The sequence below is a fragment of the Sciurus vulgaris genome (genome assembly GCF_902686455.1).
Source record: "Sciurus vulgaris genome assembly, chromosome: 10".
NCBI classification, from domain to species: domain Eukaryota; kingdom Metazoa; phylum Chordata; class Mammalia; order Rodentia; family Sciuridae; genus Sciurus; species Sciurus vulgaris.
In genome coordinates this window covers 75,312,071-75,327,961 of record NC_136470.1, presented here as the reverse complement: position 1 = coordinate 75,327,961, position 15,891 = coordinate 75,312,071, and positions in this window count along the sequence as shown.

The window sequence follows — 15,891 nt, the reverse complement described above, 5'->3', positions numbered from 1 at the left end:
TGTTTTAGTGAGCTTTTTCACTGCTATGACCAAAAGAGCTGACAAGAACAATTTTAGAAGAGGAAAAGTTTATTTGGCACTCAAGGTTCAGAGGTCTCAGTCCATAGATGACTGACTCCATTCTTTGAGACCTGATGCAGAACCTCTTGGCAGAAAGCACCTGGCAAGGAAAGCACCTCAGGGACACAGCCACCAGAAAGCAGAGAGAGCTTCATTCACCAAGAACAAAATACATACGCCAAAGACACACCTTCCAATGACCCACTTCCTCCAGCCATACCCTGCCTGCCCACAGTTTTCACTTGATTAATCCCTATTAAAAGATTAATGCACTGATTAGGTTAAACCCCTTATAAATGAAACATTTCATATCTAAGATTTCTTGCATTGTCTCAAACATGAGCTTTTGGGAGACACCTAACTTCTAAACCATAAGAGTCAGCAATAAAATAATGTGTTCCAGAAGAGCTAAAAGTTAAAAGAGAACAAGGAAAGGAATGAGCAAATAGTTGTGTTTTCTTGTTAAGAATGATAACAAGGGGGTAGGGATATAGCTCAGTTGGCAGAGTGCTTGTTTCAGAAGCACAAGGCCCTGGGTTCAATTCCCAGCATCACAAGAAAAAGAAAAAGAAAAAAAAAAAAAAAAAAAAAAACGAGTGATAACAAGGACCAAAATATCCATTCCCTTAAAATCAACTACTAATATTTGCTACTGAGCATAATAAATTTATGGTTATTTAGTTAGCCTAATTAGCTGTTGGGGGTTGATTTTCATCAATAACATTAACAGAATTCAAATTTTGAAGGTATTAGAATCAGTGGAATCCTAATGTTGTTAAGATATCAACACTACCTAATGCAGTCTACAGATTCAATATAATCCCTATCAAAATCCAATGACATTCTTTGCAGAAATAGAAGAACCTCATATAGGATCATATAGGATATAGGAACCCTGAATCATATAGGATCTCAAGGAACCTTGAATAGCCAAAACAATCTTGGAAAAGGAGAACAAAACTTGCAGGACTCAGACTTACTGATTTCGAAACACTACAAAGCCTCAGGTAGTGACACATGCCTATGAGCCCAGCTACTCCAGAGACTGAGGCAGAAGTATTGCAAATTTGAGGGCAGCCTGGGCAATTTAGTGGGACCCTGTCTTAAAAAAAAAAAAAAAAAAAAAAAAAAAAAGGCTGGGGTGTAGCTCAGTGGTAAGAGTTCTTGCCTAGCATGGTGTGAGACCCTGAGTTCAGTCCCTAGGACTTCAACGTGGAGAGTGATGACTTGGATCATGGTCTTTGCCTTAGAGCTGTGGCTGTGCTTTGCTCTGGTAACTTTCTGTGCAATAGGTGCAGGACAAGATTGCCCAGGAGCTATGGTAAAGCCCTGCCTGAGGAAGTTCTGTGCAAAGGTTCAGAACAATAACAGTCTTGACCTTGAACTCAGACACCAGCTGCTAGGGATAGAGAATTCTGAGCATAACAAGATAACCACCATATCTTGCAAGTTCTGAACCTTCAAGCCTGCTTACTTTGCAGAAACCCTGGACAATGGGCTTCCTGGGTGCAGCAGGATAATAACAGGATGTTCCTAGCACCGCAACACTAAAATAGCTACAAAATGTTTCTAGTTCTGTAACTTTTTAGTGCACAAAGAACAATGCCCCTATAGTTTTAACTTCCTGATTGTGAGACCCTGTATAATAAACACGCTGAGCTTGCTCTGGGTCACTGTTCTTCCATCAGAGGTCTGTGTCTCACCTGGCCCCAGCTTTCTTTATGTAAGTGTTTGTGTGTCCTTCTTGATTCCCCATCACCCCTCAACAGTTTCTAGGGTTCAGCCATGCAGGTCGCAGCAGTGAGACCCTGTCTCCAAAATAAAATAAAAAGAGCTGTGGATGTAGCTCAGTGTTAGAGCACTTGCCTACCATGATGTGAGGCCCTGGGTTCAATCTCCAGTACAAACAAATCTTACTACAAAGCCACATGCTACACTAATGAAAACAGTGTGATACTGGCAGAAAAGCAATCTTTTAAGACAATGGAATAGACATGAGCCCAGAAATAAACCCTCATATCCATGGACCAAATTATCCTTGACAAGGGCGGAAAGACCATTCAGTGAGGAGAGGATAGCTGTTTTCTCACTCATGTTGAGGTAGGGTCTTACTAAGTTTCTGAGGCTGGCTTCCAATTTGCAATCTTCCTGCTTCAGCCTCCCAAGTAGCTGGAATCACAGGCATGTGCTGCTGCCTGTAATGTGTGACCATGTGCCCAGCATTAAGGGCAACCCATGGACAGTCTTCAAAAAATAGTGCTGGGAAAACTGGATACCCACATGCAAAGGAATAAGTTGGATCTCTACTGTGATGGTTAATTTTATGTGTCAGCTTGACTTGGCTAAGTGATGCCCAGATCACTGCTAAAACATTACTTCTGGGTGTGTCTGTGACGGTGTTTCCAGAACAGATTAGCACCTGCTTCTTGGGTCTTCAGATTTGGACTAAATTACACCACTGGCTTTCTGGGTTTTACAGCTTACAGATGGTGGATCATGGGACTTCTTGGCCTTCATAATCACATGAGCCAATTCACATAACAAATTTCCTCTACATATCTATAATATATAGTTTCTTTAAAGAAATATGCTCGGGGCTGGGGAGATAGCTCAGTCGGTAGAGTGCTTGCCTTGCGGGCACAAGGCCCTGGGTTCCATCCCCAGTATCGCAAAAAAAAAGAAAGAAAGAAATATGTTTATCTAACACCATATGCAAAAAATAACTCAAAATTGATCAAAGATCGAAAAAATGCGTCAAAGATCTACATGTAAGACTAAAACTGTAAAACTCTTAGAAGGAAATGTTAGGCAGTCTTACAGACTTGGATTTGGCAATGATTTTTTTCAGATTGGATAAGACACAAAAGGAATAGGCAACAAAAGAAAAAATAGATAATTTTATGAAAATCTTAAAAATTCATACATCAAAATATAACAGTAACATAGTAAAAAAGCAATCCATAGAATGGAAGAAAATATTCCCAAATCATATCTCTGATAAGGGATTAATATCCAGAAATACAAAAAGAAATAAATCCTAAAAACAACAACAAATTTCCGATTAAAAAATGGGCAAAGAAGCTGAGCAGAGTGACATACGCCTGTAATCCCAGTGGCTTGGGAGGCTGAGTTAGGAGGATGGCAAGTTCAAAGACAGTCTCAGCAATTTAGCAAGGCCCCAAGCAGCAAGACCCTGTCTCTAAATAAAATATAAAAGAAGGGCTTGGGTTGTGGCTCAGTGGTTTCAAAAGGACAAAAAAAGAAAAAAATAATAACTTTAATAGACATTTTTCCAAAGAAGATATACGAATGTCTAATAAGCACATGAAAAAGCATCATTATCATTAGGCAAATGCAAATTTAAAAAATAGAGTGAGATACTGGCAGGGACCATTTCTGCCGTGCTGCTTGACAAGGTCCGAGCATGGGGAAGGGCTTGGGAAGGCCACCATCCCAGGAAACTGCCGCTGTCATCTCTCCTGGGAATTGGGTGTTTTCGTTTAATTATCATGCTTATAACTATGCAACTGCAAATCATATTCCCTGATTGTTGTGATAAAAATTTAACCTCATTGAGTGCGGAGCTTGGGGGAGGATGAGGAATGCTTTAAAAAATGTACTATATCACACATAAGTCTGAAAGTACAGAGTTTGAGGAGTTCTTCAGAAAACTCAGTTACAGGAATTGCTTGCTCCTATGCTGACCACACCTGCCCCAGTTAATGCTTTACCAGTAAATAGCCTAACAAACAGAACAGGAGACTTACTGTCCCCACAGTACTAGGACCGCCCTACTAAGCTTACAAGATTGGGGGACACTTGTGGTATCCACCTAGAGGGAAACAAGCAAATAATTTTAAGGACCCCCATCCCACAGATCCACCTCTTTCCTATACAGGAGTGTACAATGAAAATGGTGAATAAATAATTAATATTAATGGTAAATGGACAAATGTCCAATAATTGTCCTTCCTTCGAAGCCTTGGACATCAAGGGCTACTCTGGAAATGTAGGACTAAAGAACAAAGAAAGAGAATACGCAAACAACTAGAAAAATATTATCTTAAGATCAAATGCCCTCATTGCATGTTAACCAGCTATGAGTAGTTTGTGCTGGCTTAGGTCTCACGTATGTATTACAATAGATAGAGGATAAATCAATAACACAAAGAACATTAGGATAAAAATTAAGCACTCACACTGACTGTTTGGCAGTAAATAACCTAACTTAGTCTTAACTGAGCTTGTTTAGGTAATAGAGTAGACCTTTAAGATTAAATCAAAAACATAATACTATGAGTTAAAGATTAAGTGCATGTTTTGCTTAACAGTTCAGTAAAATTAGCTTGAAACAAAATAGAGTCGTTATGCTGACAATAGGTCTGACACCAAAGGGTAAACAAAAGCCAGTAGGATGAAAAGAGGAAAATATCTTTCACTGTAATATGCTTATGTGAGTAGCTTAAAGTAAATATAGAAAGTTGACTTAATGTACCCACTCTGTGTTAGACACCAGCTGGAAGGTGTGGTTAATGACAGATCTCGTGGTAATTTCTCTATAACTCATATCTTGTTTAATCCTGCTTTACACAATACTATAAAAGAAGAGCTAAAAAATCTGAGCAGCACTTGCTTCGAGTTGCTCCAGGGGTTCCTGTCTTTCCTCTGCGCCGACTCCACCCGTCCTTCTGGGAACTGTGAGTTGCTGGGGCTGGCTTCCGGCAAGATACCATCTCACACTCATTAGTATGACCTCAAAACAAACAAAAAACAAGTGTTTTTGAAGATATAGAAAAATCTTAGTGGGAAGATAAAACCTATAGCTGCTGTGGAAAACAGTATAGCAGCTGCCCAAAATATTAAAAAGAATTACCATATGCTGCAGCAATTCCACTCTAAGGATACACCCAAAAGAATAGAAAGCAGGATCTCAAAAAGATATTTGTGCTGGGTGGGCATGGTGGCGCTGCCTATAATCCCAGTGGCTCAAGAAGCTGAAGGCAGGAGGATTGCAAATTTGAAGCCAGCCTCAGCAACTTAGGGAGGCCCTAAACAATTTAGTGAGACCCTGTTTCTAAATGAAATGTAAAAAAGAGCTGGGGAGGGACTGGGTTGCAGCTCAGTGGTAGAGCGCCTGCCGAGCCTGTGTAGGGCACTGGGTTGGATCCTCAGTACCACATATAAATAAATAAAATAAAGGCTCATCAACAACTAAAAAAAAAAAAAAAATTTTTAAGGGCTGGGGATGTGGCTCAGTGGTTAAGCACCCTTGAATTTAATCCCTGGTACAAAAGAAAAAAAAAAAAAGATATTTGTACACCCGTGTTCATAGCAGCTTTATTCAAAATAGCTAAAACATGGGAAATCCCAAGCATCTACTGATGGGTGAATGGATAAACAAGATGTGAATCTGCATACAGTGGAGTATCATTAAGCCTTAAAAAGGAAGAAAATGTTGGGCTGGGTTTGTAGCTCAGTGGTAAAGCACTTGCCTGACATGTGTGAGGACATGGATTCGATCCTCAGCACCACATATGAATAAATTAATTAAATAAAAGATTCACTGACAACTAAAAAATATTTTAAAACAAAAAAAAGTTGAAACCATTCCCAGTACAGTCCCAGGTTATGGATCTGGCTACGAGTTCACTTCAAGACATGTGCTCAGTGTGCATGAAACCATGTATGTGGAGATGTTCAGAAGGAAGTTGGTGTACAGATCAGAAGCTCTGGAGAGGAGTCTTGGCTGCAGATGAGTTCTGGGAGACATTAGCTGGCAGATGGAAAGTGAATCCTGCAAGTGAGCGAACTTCCGAAGGGAACAGACTGACTAAAAAGGGACAGGGCTGGGCGCGGTGGCACACACCTGTAATCCCAGCAACTTGGGAGGCTGAGGCAGGAGGATCTCAAGCTTTAAAACCAGCCTCAGCAATTCAGTGAGACCCTCAGCACCTTAGTGAGACCCTGTCTCAAAATAAAACGTAAAGAGTGCTGGGGATAGGGGCTGGGGAGATAGCTCAGTTGGTAGAGTTGCAAGCACAAGGCCCCAGGTTCAATCCCCAGCATGGCAAAAAAAGAAAAAAAAAAGTGTGGGAATAGGGCTCAGTGGTAAAGCACCCCTAGGTTCAATTCCAGTACAAAAAAAAGAGAGAGAGAGAGAGAGAGAACGAAGGTTGAAGCTACACGTGCAAACATGGATGTGGCCAGAGTTATCTAACCTTCCTTGTTCTACATTCTGGTAAAAATTCAGCTCTGAATTTCTATTGTAAGCCACATATCCCTTGTCCTTCTGTGTGCCATTATGACCTTTTATCTGCTCTTGTCCAAGCTCTGAACACCCGGTCCCTTCAGCCATCACATGCCTTCCAGACACTTCCCCACCTGAGCTGATATTAGCTGGAAGCATCTGGTTTGAATGATCTTTCTCAAAACTTAGCACCCAGAATTAGGTCTGGCCCTCTCACTTCAGCCACACAGCCAGGGCTCAAGAAGACTGCATACTGATGGTGCTTAAACTCTGAGCCTTGAGGCACCACTGGGTTCCTGTGAGCAAGCTGAACATCACCACTTTGTGAACCAGGGAGCTTCAGTGTTTCCCCTGCACCCCTAAATATGCCCAAGAACCACTTTTAACAGTCTTCATCCTTGACTCACAATTTGTGTGTGTGTGTGTGTGTGTGTGTGTGTGTGTGTGTGTGTTGATGGTGGATAGAGCTACAGATATTGCTACATGTGCACACATGCTTCTCACTAGGATTTATTAGCATATCAAAAAAGAAAAAGAAAACCAGTCAAGCCGGATGGAAACCCTGGTGTTACCCTTGTGTTTCTGTGTTGCTCGGGTAGGGGTGACCGAAGAACACTGGCCTCATGGCCCCAGGTCCTGGTGGCAGCTCTTCCTGAGGACTGAGCCTAGTCATGGCTCAGCAATTGTGCCTACTTCAACTGCCTTCCACCTCACAGCAGCTTCAAAGATCAAAGGGACGTAGCCTCCAATTGAGAACTTGATAGACCCAGTTCTTTCCATGATACGATCCCAGGATCTTCAGTTAGAAACAAGCTTAGAGAAGATTTCATCTCATTTCAAAAGTGAGGAAATAGTTGGGTGCAGTGGCACACTCTCCAGTCCCATCTCCTTGGGAGCTGAGTCGGGAGGATCACAAGTTTGAGGCTAGCCTGGATGATTTAGCAAAATCCTGTCTCAAAATAAAATTCAAAAAGGGCTGGGGATACAGTCAGTGGTATACATGAGGCCTTTGGTTTGATCCCCAGTATTAGGGGTGACGGGAGGAAACAGAGGACCAGAGAAAGATGACTTGCTCATTGCCGATGGTCACACAGCCAGTTAGTGCAGATTTCTGACTTTTGGGCAGGCTCTGTCCTTGGTGTATTTTCTATGTGTTGTCTCCTGAGCTAATGGGCCTATGTGACTTGCCCGAGCCTCTGTGGCTATTGTATCCCACTGCTTGCTCAGTAACCAGGAAGGGGACTTAAAGGAGGATAAAATCAGGCCTCACACAGAGCCAGAGGATAGATTGAGGGTGGTTCTTGGGGAGGGCCTAAGATGGTGATTGGCTGGAGATAAACACTGCATTTCAATTATCCTGGGACTTGGGACAGTTACAGTTGCAAACTCCTCTAGAGTTCCCTCCTAAACATGAGCTGGTGTACGTGACACTTTGCCATGGTGAGCAGGGAGTTGGTGATAGATGTGTTAACAGGTGGCCTGAGCCCCAGAGAGCTCTGTGTGAGCTGGGTCACACAGCATGGGTGGACCAGGCCTGGGAGTTCACTTTGCTTGGCCCATCCTGCAGGAGAGGGCTTTTCAGAGGTGCCTGAGGACAGTGGGGAGGGGTTTCTTCAGGAGCTGGCAGAGCCTCAGGAGCCCTGTGTCCTTCCCACCTGCAGAGAGCTCAGCAAGCCTACCTGACACCTGAGCTCTGGGCAGCTCCTTTTCAGACCCAGCTCGAGTTCTCCCTGAGGGATATGCCCTGGCTTGGTGGTAACTAAAGACCCCCATCTTCTGTTAGAGATGGAAATTGAACCATAGGTCTTGGTGGGGCCCCTGGATATTCATGACAGGGTCACTGCCTGGAAGCAGGTCCACTCAAAGAACAAAGGACACAGTTTCTGGGAAGCAATTGCAGATCTCTGAACTCACTGTCTTAGTTTGGTTCATGCTGCTGTAACAGAATGCTCGACTGGGAAGTCCAAGACTGAGGGGCTGGAATCTGGTGAGGGCCTTGTTGGTGACAGATGCCACAGCAGAAGGAAGAGGGATATTGGGGTAGAGGGGGGAGGCACAGAGAGAGAGACAGATAGGGAGAGAGAGAGAGAGAGAGAGAGGCGTACACACGTAGGACAGTAGGACACTGCACTCAGCCTTGAACCCTTTTCATAATTGGCACTAACCCATTCATGGCCTAATCATTTCTCAAGTTTTTCCCCAATTAACACTGTTGCATTGGAAATTAAGTTTCCAAGACAAGAACTTTGAGACACACATTAAAACACATTATTCACTTTTTGCTCCCCCTGTACTGGGGATCCAATCTGTAGCCTGCATGCTACGCAACTGCTTTACCACTGAGCCTCATCCCCAGCCCTTTTATTTTATTTTTGAGACAGGGTCTCACTAAGTTGCTGAGGCTGGCCTTGAACTTGTGATTCTCCTGCCTCAGCCTCCCAAATATCTGGGATTACAGGCCTGTGCTCTCTCACCCAACAATATTGGCTCTTCTTTGCCTTGGGGCCCACAGACTTACTCCTTCCCCTGCCTGAGGTAGCTCAGCCCCAGCCCCCTACTCCTCATACATCTTGGTCATAATCCGCTCTGACCTAGTTGGTTGGCCTATACCTATAATCTCTGGCTGAGGCAGGGGGATCACAAGTTCAAGGTCAGACTGGGAAACATAGATAGTGTGACTTTCTCAAAACACCCCCAACAACAACAGTAATAATTACCTCCTCTTGGAGATCATCCCTGAACTTTTAATTGAAGAGATTCTGCTCTACAAACTCCCTACATGATCTCTAAGAACTTAGCACCAGGTGCTAAAGTAGGTGGTTTGTGTGTATGTGGAGTTGATTTTCATAAATGCCCCATGTGTGTTTAGAAGTAAGATGTTTTGCCAGATGGGGTAGTGCACACCTGTAATCCCAACTCCTCAAGAGGCTGAGGCAGGATGACCGAAACTTTGAGGCTGGCCTGGGCAATTTATCAAGACCCTGTTTCAAAATAAAAATAAAAAGAACTGGGAATGTAGCTCAGTGGTAGAGCACTTGCCTAGCCTGGGGGAGACCCTGAGTTCACTCCCCCGTACAGGAAAAAAAGAAAGAATGTGTCTTCTCCAGTTGTAAGACTCAGGGTACTAGGTAGGGCTATTATATTAAACTTCTAAATAGTAGTGTTCAAAGCTTTTCCCTTATTATTATTTTGCTTACTTGATCTATCAGCTACAGGAAGAGGTGCATCAAAATCTCCTATTTCAATGTTGGATTTGTACATGTTTTTAGAGTTTTGTCAAATTTTACATTATACGTTTTGTACCTATCTTATAAGTACATAGGATTTTTTTTTAAGTGCTGGGGTATTCAACCTAGGTAGGCAAGCATTCTACCACTGGACTACACCCCCAGCCCCAAAGTATAAGATCTCTCTCTCTCTCAATCTCTGTGTGTGTGTGTGTGTGTGTGTGTATGTGTGTGTGTATGTGAGGTGTGAGACAAAGTCTCACTGTGTTGCCCAAGCTGGCAAGCTGGCCTCCAACTCTTAGGCCAAGAGCTCATCCTGCCTCGGTTACCTGAGTAGCTGGGACTACAGGCACGTGCCACACCACTGTACCCGACTTGGTGCATGCAGGCTTTCAATTTTTATATCTTTTTTTTTTTTTTTTTTTTTTTATCTTTTTGCTTATTTTATTCTGTGTTCTTTCGTTTTAATAACAGCCAGAGCACCATCACCACCCCCAACTTATATTGTATTCACTTCCCTGGAAAATTTTTAAGAACTTCAGGGATAAACCACAGTATAATTAATATGTCCTCTATTATTAGACATTTATTGTTTCTAGCTTTTTAGTTTCATGAATTACACTCTAATGAGCATCTTTATGTGTAGTTATTTCCGATCATTTCCTCTGGGTAGATTTTTCCTAGGAGAATTATGAGGTCAGGTGAACAAACATTTTAAGACTTTTCAAACATGTCTCTCCTTCATATATTTGATCAAATTAGAATTCTTAATGGCTGTCACCCACTTGGCCCTGTTGAGCCATTTCTTCCTCAGTGACTGTGTGTGTGTGTGTGTGTTACTAGAGATTGAACCCAAGTTGCTCTATCACTGAGCTACATCCTCAGTCCCTGTTTTGATTTTATTGTGAGATGGGGCCTCACTAAATTGCTGAGGCTGGCTTTAAACCTGGGATCCTCCTGCATTAGCCCCCTGAGTCCCTAGGATTACAGGCATGTGCCACCAAGCCCAGCTCGCAGTGTCTTTTTTTTTTTTTTTTTTTTTTTTTAAGTTGCCAAGACTGGCCTCAAACTTTATTTATTTATTTATTTGTTTATTTTTTATTGTAAACAAATGGGATACATGTTGTTTCTCTGTTTGTACATGGCGTAAAGGCATACCATTTGTGTAATCATAAATTTACATAGGGTAATGTTGTTTGATTCATTCTGTTATTTTTTCCCTTCCCCCCACCCCTCCCACCCTTCTTTTTCCTCTATACAGTCCTTCCTTCCTCCATTCTTGCCCCCCTCCCTAACCCTAACCCTAAGCCTAACCCTAACACTAACCCCTCCCACCCCCCATTACGTGTCATCATCCACTTATCAGCGAGATCGTTCCTCCTTTGGTTTTTTAAGATTGGCTTATCTCACTTAGCATGATATTCTCCAATTTCATCCATTTGCCTGCAAATGCCATAATTTTATCATTCTTTATGGCTGAGTAATATTCCATTGTGTATATATACCACAGTTTCTTTATCCATTCATCAATTGAAGGGCATCTAGGTTGGTTCCACAATCTGGCTATTGTGAATTGAGCAGCTATGAACATTGATGTGGCTGTATCTCTGTAGTGTGCTGATTTTAAGTCCTTTGGGTATAGGCCAAAGAGTGAGATAGCTGGGTCAAATGGTGGTTCCATTCCAAGCTTTCTGAGGAATCTCCACACTGCTTTCCAGAGTGGCTGCACTAATTTGCAGCCCCTCCAGCAATGTATGAGTGTACCTTTTTCCCCACATCCTCACCAACACCTATTGTTGCTTGTGTTCTTGATAATCGCCATTCTAATTGGGGTGAGATGGAATCTTAGTGTAGTTTTGATTTGCATTTCTCTTATTACTAGAGATGTTGAACATTTTTTCATATATCTGTTGATTGCTTGTAGATCTTCTTCTGTGAAGTGTCTGTTCATTTCCTTAGCCCAATTGTTGATTGGGTTATTTGTATTCTTGGTGTAGAGTTTTTTGAGTTCTTTATAGATTCTGGAAATCCCTCAATGTCTTTGATTCAGTTTTTTTTTTTTTTTTGCTGTTGTTTGTTTGTCCGGGCATCCCTCAGTAAGCATTTGTAATGTGAAGCTTGCATTATTCCTGTTAAATTTCACCTGCTCCATGTAGCCCAACCCTCCCAATCTGTCAATCTCACTCAGCTTTCAATTTGGTAGAGTGCCTGCCACTGACATGGGGCCATATCTTCTTCTATACCCTCACTCTAGTCAGTGATGGAAATGACGTGACAAGCACTCCATGTGAAACCACTGGAAACCACCCCAGGGAGAGCAGGGTTTTTTTCCAATAAGGCTGATATTTACAGTTTATTGAATATTTACTATGTGCCAGGCCCTACATATATGTTAACTCATTTGATCATTACGACCACCCTCAAAATTAGGTAATACAGTCTCTATTTTAAGATCTAGGGATTGAAATTCAGAGAGAGGAACTCTATCTAATTGGTCACCTTTTCCTAAGTGAGCAGATCCAGGATTTCTACCCCAGACTGGGATTCTGGCCTGTACCCCCACGGCCAATCCTGCTCTACAGAAATCTGCCACCAGGTGGCAGTCGAGCCAGTGGGCCCAGGAAAAACCTCCAATTTGAGATCTGAAATTTGCATTTTTTTTTCTTTATAAAAGCAGCACTAACTTTCATTGACCTGACTAAAACTAGATTATTCAAAATAAAATAAACATTAACCAAATAGGCACATTCCTCAGGGTAAAAAGATAATAAAGTAAACAGACCTTTGAACTTGGACCTTTCCACCCAGAATTCATCAATAGACTCCCTTAGAGGAAAATCACTCTTTTTGGAACACACCCACACTAGGATGATGCCCCTGATTTTCTGCCCACTCTGTGCCACCTCTGTCCCCTGCTGTAGTACACTCTTGGCAGTGAAAGAGGCTGTATCCTCCACTGGGACAGCGTATCAGAATCTGGAGCAAGGGGTGTAGACAGTGGGACCTCCGTGGCACTAAGGCAGGAAGGGGACATCCAGGTGAAAAGGCAATCCCAACTCCTCGGGAGACTGAGGCAGGAAGATGGCAAGTTCGAGGCCAGCCTGGGCAGCTTGGTGATACCCTGTGTCAAAATTTAAAAAAATAAAAAGGATGTAGCTCAACAATAGAGCACCCCTGAGGTACTGCTAATAGGGCCTGTGGGTGCAATTCGGTGGGGCAGTGCTTACCCAGCCTGATGAAGCCCTGGGTTTGATCGCCAGCACTGAGGGCTGGGGGTCAGAGTTTTCTTGTGTAAACCTCCCCTTTCCTTTTAGCATGAGGCTTTGCTTGCTGATTTTCCCCTCTTGGTTAGCAGCACCTTTTTCAAACCATTTGCACGTACATTTGACTTATTGAACTACTACATTATATTTCAACAGAAAGTAGAACATAAAAAGGACTTTCTCTACATTCCACCACACATCAGTCCCACCTGGATGGTCCAGTGTTCCATTGCAACCCACTCCTAGCAGTGTCCTTCCTGGGCTATGAGCTGATCACCTCCCAATGTCCAGTCTTCATGCTCAGGAGAGGGTCTCCTGCTCCCCCGCACCTGGGAGCTGGCACTAGAATTAGGGACCTCCTTGTGGGGCAAGCCCAGGAGAAGCAATCTGAAGTGGGCCTCTAAGCTAATCGGGAGATTCCAAAGTCAAGTTCAGGCCTGGTTTGACTTCTGGCTCCACCTTTTTCAAGTCTTGTGACTTGTAAGTTTGCTTCTCTGAGCCTCAGATTCCTCAGGGCAAAGTGGGGATAAACACAGCACCTGCTGTGCAGCACTGTCTGTTAGATGCAACCCCTGATGCCTTTCCAGTGTGCCTGGCACCCTGTGTGAGTGCTAATTAATATTGGCTATTGTTCAACTAAGTAAGGGATCCAGGATCATGGAACATTACTGCTGATGACCCATGAGATCATAGTCCAGATTCTCAAATAACCAAATGTTTTGTTTTACCAGCTTGAATGAAAATAACGAACTATTTTTTAAGGTCCAAATAGGCGACTCCAAGTTCCCCACATACTACTACTTAAGAATGTTCTCCCTGGACTCCTTCCATAGCCAAGCATGGTTACTTCACCTTCTTGAGAAGAAATAGGCCAAAAAGGCCTTTCCTCGCAGGTTATGGCTGACAAATAAGTAGCCTAGCAATGTGAGGCTGTGTCCACTCAGGAAGTTCCCAGGCCACTGAGGCCCACCTCCCAGGCCACAGTTGTGTCTCAGGGTTTAGGATGGGGACGAGGACTCCTATCTCTGCAGGTAAGGATCAGCCTGGTCTGACGGAGCTCCTGGAACTTATGCACACACAATAGTCACAAGCCAGGCAGTGGCCAGCCGGTGCTACTCCTCCTGACAGCCCAGGGAAGCTCCCAGGCTCCTGGCATCAGCTGGAAGCTGGAACCTTCTCCTCACTGCAGCTGCCACCAGAAGTCAAACGTCATCCAGGAGCACAGTGAGCCTCTCCTGCACCTAGCCAAGACAGATTCTCCCCCACGGCCAGGTCTGCTCCCTGTCCTCCTAACACCTTCAAGTCTGAAGACCTAGAACATTCTTTGTCCCCAGTTCCAAGGGTGCCCATTTTCTGCCTTGGATCTCTTGCTCTTCAGGGCCTCCCATTTCCTTCGGGAGAAACTACCCCTCTGTTGTCCCTATATTCAGATGAGAAAACTGAAGCCCCAGAGAGGAAAGGTGATTTGCTAAGTGCACACAGCTGCGGGGTGAGGCCACATGTCCTGACACCCAATTTAGGGCTTTTCTTCAAATACAGTGGGCCCTGCTTAGAATGGTGAGATTGGGAGGAAGGGGCAGGCAGGGGCAGATGTCAGCACAGGTCAGTGAAGTCAGGGCGCCAGGAGAGCTGGGTGGGGAGTTGAGTCTGTAGCTAGTGAAGGTGGAGGTGAGGGAGGGGCCGCAGGATGCCAGGTTTTCATTTTTAATGGGAACTTCCCTGACAAGCTGTGCAATTAGATGCTTAATGAATCAGAAAAACTTTTTTGAGGATTTGAAGGAAATACCCAGTGCTGGCCTGGAGGCCGCAGGGCTGTTTAAAAACTAAAACCCAAACCATAAAGTCTGAGGGCTATGAATCCCACTCATTTGCATGTGAGTTGCCATTAATTTGTAGATTCCCGTTTGGGTCCCTAATTAGGCGTACATAAAATTAAATTAACTAATTAGTGCAAATGTCTGCATCTACTCTCAGGACAATTACTCAAGGAGGGAGCAGGAAGAGCCCAGGAACTTTGAGATCAGATTCAGCTGCATGAGCACGTAACTGCATAAAGCACAGACAGACATGAACACCATAGCACCACCCCAAAACCCCCGCAGAGGGGTCCACACCGAGTGGTCAGAAACCAAAGACCCTATTTGTCCTGCCCTTGGCCTGGCCTCTCCCTGCTGGAAAACCTTAGGCCCCTTCCCAAGGATGCTCTTTCCTCATTGAATCCAGGAGCAGCTGAGAACTCCTGGCATGGAGGCGCTGGGTGCAGGTGAGTGATGGGGAAATGAACTCCATCTTAGAGTGTCTCGGGATGGCAGGGAGGGCAGCCCAGCCCTGGGAGCCCTTGGCACCCGCAGAGAGAGTCTAGGGAAGCCACTGTGGTGCTCGGTGGGGCTCTCTTTCCACTTTGCTGTAATTTGAATCTTCAGTGTCCCATAAAGGCCCATAGGCTGAAGGCGTGGTCACCAGCCTGTGACAGTATTGAGAGGTGGTAAATCTTGAAGAGGTGGGGTCCAGTAAGTCACTGGGACCTTGAAAGTATCTTGAAAAGGTTAGTGGGACCCTGGCTCCTTCCTCTCTTTGCCTTCAGCTGCCTTGAGGTGAATGGACCTTTTCACCTAGTGCCCACCATGACGTGCCATTCACAGGTCCAAAGCAATGGAGCCAAGTGGCTTTGGACTCAAACCTCTGGAACTGTGAGCCATAGCAAATCTCTCTTCCTTATAAGTTATTTATCTTAGGTATTTGTCACAATGATGAAAAGTTGACTAACACACAGCCTAAGGTGGTGAATCTCAAAGTGTGGTACCTGGACCAGCAGAGTCAGCACAGGGTCTTTTTAGACAGGTGAATCCCCCTAACCCTGACCTGCAGAACCAGGACCTCTGGGTGGGCCAGGCACTGTGTTTTACCAAGTGCCTCAGGCGATGCTGTCACAGGCTCCAGTGTGAGGAGCCCCGAGCTCAGGCACACAGGGGCTATAGAAGTTTTGTGTCTAAGAGTGTGGACTTTCCACAGTCAGACCTGCATCCCACCCTGGCTTTGCCACTGCAGGTCTAGGGTGAACCCAGAGGACACCTAGGACACAGATGGGAAGGAG